We start from the raw sequence: 7,149 nt of genomic DNA, 5'->3' as shown, positions 1-7,149 counted from the left end.
TATTTTACCTCTCTTCCCTGCCCTTTTGGCTACTTATTTGCAAAAAAAGAGAACGTCTTTGTCTCTCTGAACTACACCTCATGTGTGTTCTCCTCAGCAAGCTGAATCCATGAAGGCAGGGAAAGTTTCTTTAGTCTTCACGGTGGAATAATTTCCATGATATGCTTTGGACATGTTGAACACTCTGTAACTGAGCCATTGGGGTTTATTATTCCTGAAGGAAGGTCCACCTGGATTGATTAAAAGTATTACAGAAGATGTCAGATCCAGGTAAGCAGGTCAAAGAATCACAGGTAATTTCTTCAAGCTATTGAGTTCTATGTACCTACGTATAGGTGTGAGTAAATGTAGTGCAGAGTCCTTGACCTGCAGACCATAGCCACAGCTTCGGGGGTGCCGTCCTCACTGTGGCCTTAGAGAGGCCTTGGGACTCAGGAAGCTGGGCTTGTCGTCTGCTATCACTTTGGTCTGCCAGGCCTGTAGCTCCCCCTGTGCTGTGGGGTCTCCACAGTGGTCTGTGTCTGAGCACAAGTATTGTGTCTCTCAAGGGCTCCGTGGGATGATGACCCACTCTGGGGGTCTTGTTTCTTATGTGCTACTTTCCTGTGGGTGAGAGGTGGTGACAGGAGGAAAGGCATGATCTACTACACTTGGATGCATGGAAATGGTGTTCTCCACTCTGGCATTTGAAACTGTATTTTGGTGATACTTTTCTTGGGAGGTGATGAACTTTTAGAAAGGAAGACTGCATCCCCAGAGGTTTGTTTGGAGTCTTGGTACTTAAGCAATTGCTGCTAACTGCCTCAGATTCTCTTGTCCAAGGACAATCAGCAAAGAGGCTGTAATATATATTCCTTTCTCTGTGTTAAATTTGTTCACTGTGGCCCCATTTAGGTGTCAGAAGAGATTTAGGTTCTGGGCTTTTTCCATCTGATACTGCACGGCCACTCTGTTGGCCAGGGATGTAAAGATCCCTCTGGCCTTCCTGGCTTGTCTTAGATTGCAGGATTCAAAAGGAACTTGGGGCTTTTTGCTACCAGCAAAATCCTTTGGCCAGCTGGAGGATCTGGGGCAAAGTACTCTCCCATCTCAGGGCTCCATTAGAGAGATTTCTGTAAATTCCCTCCTCGCTCCAGCATTCTGTGATTCCATGGATGTACATTAGCTATGCTTAATAATCCAGAGCCTTAATGGAACTATAGGAGTGGGAGACTCTAAATAAGAAATAGTTCTTGAAAGTCCAAAAGTCTGATTCTGTCTTCTAGTTCACACCCAAAGACCTGCTGTGGCTGGTTGAGGTGCCACCCATTTTGACATGCCCTGGATCTTTGTGGCCTCAGGCAGACTAAACTGATTTGGAAGACGTCAAAGCTCAGACATATCACTGCAAGGAGGTAGCAGATTTCTTAGTTATCATATAAGCAGGAACAGATTTTGAAATTTTAACAATTTTAAAATTTAACTTAAAAAAATTTATTTCGTTGTGCTGGGTCTTAGTTGCAGCAGGCGGGCTCCTTAGTTGTGGCTCCAGGGCTTCTTAGTTGTGGCATGCAAACTCTTAGTTGTGGCACACATGTGGGATCTAGTTCCCTGACCAGGGGTCGAACACTGGCCCCCTGCATTGGGAGCGTGGAGCCTTATCCGCTACGCCACCACGGAAATCCCAATTTGTTTTTAACTTAAAAAAAATTACCCAAGTAATACATGTTCAATGTAGAAAATTGAGAAAATAGAGATAGGCAAAAAAAAAATTGCACAATAATCTTATCACCCAGGGGTAATCATTGATTATGCTGTAATCACTCTTGTCATTTACACATTGATAGTTATACATCTATCAGTGTATGGGAAATAGCAAAATGCCATACCATACATAGTGTTTTATAACCTGCTTTTTTTTTTTTTTTTTTTTTTTTTTGCGGTACGCGGGCCTCTCACTGTTGTGGCCTCTCCCGTTGCGGAGCACAGGCTCCGGATGCGCAGGCTCAGCGGCCATGGCTCACGGGCCCAGCCGCTTCGTGGCATGTGGGATCTTCCCGGACCGGGGCACGAACCCGTGTCCCCTTAATCGGCAGGCGGACTCTCAACCACTGCGCCACCAGGGAAGCCCCCCTGCTTTTCTTTTTTTTTTATACAGCTTTGAATGCATAACATTCTGGGTTATTCTCTGAGTAGAGATGGTGTAAACCATGGCTACAGCTAAACCAGTCAGAATTGTGAAGGGAAACATCAAGTGAGGTTTATTGATGACTGCTGCAGATGCACACTGTTCCCTGTTCCCTGGAAAAAGAGTTCATATCTTAATGGGGATAAGATGTATTTAAGACATTCACTGAGTTTCCCAGGGGGTTAACTTATCAGTTGTTTGTGGAGTAGCGTAATCTGTAAATCAGTAAGTCATGCTGATTATTTGGCATCATGAAAGTGAAATTCGCAGTTCCACCGATGCTTGCTTTTTATCTGTTTCTGGTAATTTGACATAGCCAAGCTGCGGTTGGCCCTTGTGCACGGCATCAAGCAGTAGCTCATTGCTCTCGGTTTTAGGATGCCTGGGGAGTCATCAAAGGTGGTGGTGTCATCATCTCTTCTCATCTTGTGTGGCTCATTTCCCCTAGTACCTTGAGATTCCTTACAGGGGTCTGTTCTACAGAGAAAGAAAAATGTACATCTTGATAAGGAGTTTATAGTCTTGCAACATTTCTCCCCTTTCCAACTCCAGTTCTGGTTGTGTTTCCACCTATTGGGATTGTGTTGCTTGTGCAAGGAAACTGCATTTCCTGTGGGAGCTGAAAGTTAGACCTACCGCAAAGAAGATGCCCTCCCTTGATGATGGTTGGGGGATGTGTTTGGGTAAGAGGTAGACAGCCCTGGTCTCTCCTGCGGACTCTGAGATGCTGGAATTGGCTGCTACTGGGTATTTCAGCATGCCCTAACCCCAACCGCAGCTGCTGATTTCTTTAAAAATACAATCAGAAGCACCTATTTGGGAGAGTTTGGATATACAGGGCGATGTCCTAGGAGGACTCCTGGCCCTTGGATTCCATAACCACAGTATAGTTTTCCTTCTAAGGTATTTCAGGTAATTGAGGATTGACATGGTGGTGGTGGGGGGGATCAATCAGATATTTGTTGAATGCTAAGTACTGGCCTAGATGCTTTACACACATTAGTTCATTTAAATTCCACTCTATAGAACTGGCAACTATTAGCTTCATTTTATGGATGAGGAAACTGAAACTCAGACATTAAATGACATACCTGAGATCATGCAGGCTCCTGGAACTGTGAAGAAGCTTCCTGGTGTTTGGGAGGAGAAGTAAGATGTGGTGGTTAGGTTAGGTGTAGTGTTGCCAGGTAAAATACAGGATGCCCAGATAAATTTCAGATATACGACAGATTATTTTTGAGTATGAATATATTCCAAATATTGCATGGAGCATACTTATGCTATAAATGTATTCCTTGTTCATTTGAAATTCAGATTTAATTGGGCATCTTGTATTTTTATTGGTTAAACCTAACAATCCTTGTTTGTAGACAAGATTGTGGAGGGTGGTTCTGAAAGCTAGGGGGAAGTGAAGGGAATAGGGAGCCAGAAAGATAGTTTGAGGAGGGCAGTGACATGATGGAAGTGTTTAATCTTAATGAACAGGAAGAAGTCCCCAGGGGATTGGAGAGGGAAGGTGGGTTTGAAGGCTGTTGAGGAACCCTCTCAGCATAAGAACAGCATGGAGCCCAGGCAGAGGTGTGATGGTTCAGCCTCAAAGGAGCCAACTGTGTTCCTCTCCTCCTCACTCTGCCTTCAGTGGTTCCTGTTGGGAATCAATAGGAATTGATTTATATTAGACAGGGCAGTAGTGGTTACACTATGGAAATTGGCAAATGCTAGAAACCAGGGCCCCCCGAAAGCTAGTTATTAAATATCTTCCAGCCCGCCTGTGGGCCTAAGGGGATATAATGATATTTTAAAGGCCAAAATCAATGCAATCTAGAGACTGGTTATTATATGGGTACTATGTAGGGGGTATAGGGAAAGCATACATCAAAGGTTATTTAAGTTTACATTTCAAAGGCAATTGGCCATAAAGCTTTTTAAGGAAAGAAATTGTTCTGGTCAAAGCATGCTGCTCCTAGGCCCCCAAATGAAGGCTGCTGTATCTATAAACAAGTTGACACAGACTACAAGCTGAGTTTGGGAGAGTAAAGATGTGCACAGGGCAGAATGTTTGTTCTACAGTGTTAGATACCCTTGTGTTTCCCCAGTCAGGTACTGGCTCATGCCTTAGTGGATCAGGGCAGACCCTGAGCCAGGCTCTTGAGCCATGGCCAAGTTAGGGACTGAAGACTGGTCACTTTGAGAGAATTAGACACAGCAAGGCGGCAGCCCATGGGCTTAGGGGTCTCTGCTTTGTCACTGTTCCATCTCAACCAGAGCAGATGAATCAAGATTCTTGCTCTGGGGCATTTAGTGGACAGGATGAAGAAAGCCCTGAAGCATTCGTAGGGTCCCCAAAGATTGCTGCTTATGTCATAAGTTTTGCTCTTAACTACCAGAGTCACAAGGAATCACTTCTGTTATTCTTGGCATTGCATCTTATTGTACTGCATCCTTCTTTTGATTCATCTCCGCTACAGTTCTGTTGCATATTTCTAGGACATTGCGTTAGGAAAACAAACAGTGCCATTAAATCCAACCCCTACTGCCTTCTAACAGAACCCGCCTGATGACTGGAACGTGTTGATACTTGACTGTGTCATAGCCAAACTTCAGAATATTGAGTAAAACATAAAATTCCCTGACAGAAACTCGGTTTCACTACATGGCACAGCTCCCAGGCAGGTCACATTAGGCTATAGGCTACAATTTCCCCCTTCTCTCCAAAGGATGTAAGTCTTTTCATAACAGTTGCAGTGCAGGGTAGAATGACATCTTGCGGATGCCATGACGTCTCTCTGTTCTGAACTTCCACTAAGACTCAGACCATGCCTTGATCCTCCGGGAAGCCTTTGCTGACCCATTTCCAGGAATAGTGAGGGTTCTCCTCTGGGTTCTCCTGCAGTGTCAGTTACTGTACCGATCAGTTTCCAGGCAGTGTCGTGATGGCACAGGCTCTGGAGCCAAACTGCCTGGGTTCAAATTACTGTTCTGTACTCTGCAAGCTGTGGTCAGCTGGGAAGTTATTGACCATCCAGTTTTCATTTTTCTCATTTACAAAATGGGGGGTAGAAATTGCACCTTCTGTTATACAGTTGTTGGAACCTATGTAAAGTGCTTAGCATGCTGCCTGGCACATTAGAGGGGCAGATAAACATTACTATTGCTTTCTCTGCAATTGACTGAGAATTTCTTCCTTCCTTCCTTCCTTCCTTCTTCCTCCCTCCCTCCCTTCCTTCCTTCCTTTCTTTCTTTTCATCTGCACCACTCGGTTTGCAGGATCTTAGTTCCCCAACCAGGAATGACTGAGAATTTCTTGAGGGCTTCATCTTTCAATGCCAATGAATAGCACAGTTTTAAGCACTAGGTGCTCAGGGCTGATAAGTGAGTGAGAGGTGAGTTCTCCTTTCAAATGACTTGTCAAAAATAATCATCAAGTGTTTAGAAATAAAAAACAGTTTAATTTGTGAAATTTTCTTTGTAGGTGTGCTTTTTAAAAGTCATATAAAATATTATGCTCACTTGATTTTTATTTTTTAAAAAATATTTATTTATTTATTTAATTTACTTTTGGCTGCGTTGGGTCTTAGTTGCGGCACGCGGGATCTTCGTTGAGACATTGCAGCACTCAGGCTCTTTGTTATGGCGTGTGGACTTCTCTTTAGTTATGGCTTGTGGGTTTTCTCTTCTCTAGTTGTGGTGCGCAGGCCCCAGGGTGCGTGGGCTCTGTGGGTGTGGCGTGCGGGTTCCAGAGTGCATAGGCTCTGTAGTTTGTAGGATGCAGGCTCTGTAGTTGAGGTGCGTGAGCTCAGTAGTTGTGACATGCCAGGTTAGTTGCTCCACGTCATGTGGGATCTTAGTTTTCTGACCAGGGATCGAACCTGCATCCCCTGCATTGTAAGACAGATTCTTTACCACTGGACCACCAGGGAAGTCCCTCACTTGATTTTTAAATCAAAGACTATAATGCTTTATCCAACAATTTAAAAATATATATGGATGGATATTTGTTCCATATTGCAGGCAGTACTGTTTACTAAAAGAAGCATGGATTTCACAGACAGACTTGGTTTAAATCCCAGCCCCATCAATTTACTGCTCACATGGCTTTGGGCAAAACACTTCCGTTCCCTGTGCCTGAGTTTCCTCATTTGTAAACTGCGGCAAAGACAACTTTCCTTCTCACGGTGGTTGTGGGAGTTAAATGAAGTCACACCCGTAAAGCAGGGTTGTTGGTATATACTAAATTGTCAGCAGATGCTAATTTTTTTTAATTTTATTTATTTATTTATTTTTAGTTGTTGTATTTAACAGAGGTATGGCAAGGGAAAGAAGGGAAACAGAGAAAACGATCAAGGTAGACAAAGCACAAAGAAGGAAGACAGTGAAAAAAATAGAAATGGCCACCAGAAAATAAAGACCATAAAGTGGCTTATCGATTTCATTTTGTTTTAAAATATTATATTTTTACTTTTTTTTTTTTTTTTGCATGGGTAACACATAGCCATGGCATGAAATTCAAAAGGTTCTAAAGGATACTCAGTGAAAAAGAAGTCACTTCCACATCACTTGAGCCAACTAGCTTACCTCTTTAGGGGTAACTACTTCTACTAGTTTTTTTTTTTGGTGATTCCTTCCAGAAATACTCCAAACATACACTGATAAACAAAGTGTTCTTATTTCCCATCATCTTTTTTTTGGCCCTGCCACGTGTTATGTGGGATCTTAGTTCCCCGACCAGGGATCAAGCCCATGCCCCGTGTAGTGGAAGCGTGGAGTCTTAACCACTGGACCGCCAGGGAAGTCCCAATATTTCTCATGATTTAATTTTATTCTTCTACGTAAATGGTGGTGCACGGATGACAATGTTCTGCTCCTTGCTTTCTTTATTGAACGTGTTTTAGCAATCATTCCTTTGTGGGAGATACAGGGCTGCCTCCTTCCTCTTAGCCCTCGTATTCCATTTATTAACCAGTTCCCCACTGATGGAATTT

Source organism: Globicephala melas, chromosome 9, assembly GCF_963455315.2.
Source record: "Globicephala melas chromosome 9, mGloMel1.2, whole genome shotgun sequence".
Lineage (NCBI taxonomy): Eukaryota > Metazoa > Chordata > Mammalia > Artiodactyla > Delphinidae > Globicephala > Globicephala melas.
Note: the sequence above shows the minus strand (reverse complement) of the source record.